The 2079-nt window shown below is 34.2% G+C and overlaps 1 pseudogene; it reads right to left on the bottom strand.

The window, feature by feature from the left end:
* Positions 1–1624: 1624 nt before the first annotated feature.
* LOC126767218 (small nucleolar RNA U3) lies at positions 1625–1764 on the bottom strand (annotated as a pseudogene).
* Positions 1765–2079: the final 315 nt, after the last annotated feature.

The raw sequence follows: 2079 nt of genomic DNA on the forward strand, positions 1-2079 counted from the left end.
AAACACCATATTCAAGTTTCAAGTTTTGAGATACGTACAAAGCATCCATTCATTGAGCCCCTCGACCGCGCGCTACCTGCTAAAACGGCTTTAGAAGCTAAAATAATGTGAATATCCTTCCAAAATCTTACAGGATATTCTTAAAGAACTATAATTTCGAACTATCAAACAAAAAATAATCGATTTTTTGAAAATTCTAGACCACCGGGAACCCTTAAAGGGTTACATAGTTATACGGGTTTAAAAAAAATCGATTTTTTTTATTGTTTTATTAAATTCTATAGCACCTCTAGAATATTGCCCTAAATTTTCAACTTGACATGGGCAAAAGTTTCGCAGATACAGCTTTAAGAATTTGTGCGTTTGTGTTCTCGAAACTTGACGATCTTGACGAAATTTTACACAAGGTTTTGAGATACAACTTTTAGAGACATGGACGAAGAATTTGTTTTCCATTACAACTATTTGAGAAAACGATGTCAAAAATTTTCAGTGAAATTTTAATGATTTTGTAAAAATGTCTGCCAAAAATCCAATTTTCAGTTTTTTTGCCTTCTTCCAAGTTCTACGTTAAGGTTTTAACTAAAACATGTAATTTTTTCACTTTAGATTATACTTTTTTCGATGGGTCACCGGTAATGGCGTCGCAATGACCGAGTTTAAAATATTTTTTTGAAAAATTTCACATTTTTTTGTTATAGTGTAAGTATGTTTGTAACAAAAAAAATCTAATTAAATATTTCATTTTTTTTGAGAAAAACTGTTGAAAAAATACTGTTTTTACCTGAGGAAACCCTTTTAGGTATTATCCTGATTGTGATTTTTGCAAGTTGCAAGAGTGTAAAAACCTGTTTGACTTAAGCATATTCCAAGAAGTGCAATCCAAAGAGCTTGGCTGAACGAAACCAGATATAAATAACGTATTACTATTGCAAGCACCCTCGAAAGTGCTTGTGCATAGTAAAATTTGGCACTATGTGCACATCGAATATTGGCAATAAAAGAACACTTAGTACTTCGGTACACACTTTCATCATTAATGTCTGCCTTGCGCATATGTGATTGTGTGGTTGTGCAAGTCCACATATGAACATATGCTATAAAAAAGGTGCGTGGAGTCCCTACGCGCGGATGAAGATATACTTCTTAGTGATATTCCAAGAAATGCATATCATTTTGTATGAAAGAAAACTCGAAAACTTAAATTCACATTTTATAAATTTATTTTATTATCTCACCGAGCATGCCTTTGCCAACAAGTCGTCTTTTCGGGACGATGTCAAAAGCTAAAAATCATAAATTGCACAACTTTCTGGTGCTTCACGCAAAAATCTGCGTCGATATGTATTCACGATCATACGTATACATACATACATATTTACACATGTTTGTATTCGAAGCTGCTACAGCGGCAAGGGGTGACAATCGGCGGCCATTACTTTACTTATGCCATAGAAATTCCATTGCTACGAATATGAAAATGACAACGAAATAATGCAAATATGCATATTTCTAAAGGTCATCAATTTCTTGAAAGGAATGAATGATCCTGAGAAGTATAGTCTTAATTTTTCAACGGCCAACGCAGAGCATTTCAACCAAAAGGAATTTATTCATTAAAATCACCACACAGAAGTCGTTTTATCCGTTGTAAGCGAACGATTTTCGAAGAAATAAAACGATATACCTTGTCATCGCGGGTCGTTTTCCAAAAAAATGTAAATGAAGACTAACTACAGAAATAATCCTGTAAAGTATAGCCTTAATTTTTCAACGACCAACGCAGGGTATTTCAACAAAAGGTCATATAAAATAGTTGAGAATTCGCAGAAATGAAAGGCAAAGAAAAGAAAAAGCAGTATAACTTCAATAATGAACAAGCACATAAACATATATATGCGCAGCATGAACAAGGAAAGAGGTAACAATCGGCGATCCATTGTATATTTCTTTCATGCATAACCAAACCATAATTAGGAGAATGCAATTCAAGTACCAATGGTGGTCTAGGTGGTAAGCGTTTCAAAAGTTGCGATGAGCACGTAGGAGGTACGTGGGTTCGAATCCCAACGGAATTGA

Source organism: Bactrocera neohumeralis, unplaced genomic scaffold (genome assembly GCF_024586455.1).
Source record: "Bactrocera neohumeralis isolate Rockhampton unplaced genomic scaffold, APGP_CSIRO_Bneo_wtdbg2-racon-allhic-juicebox.fasta_v2 ctg4778, whole genome shotgun sequence".
Lineage (NCBI taxonomy): Eukaryota > Metazoa > Arthropoda > Insecta > Diptera > Tephritidae > Bactrocera > Bactrocera neohumeralis.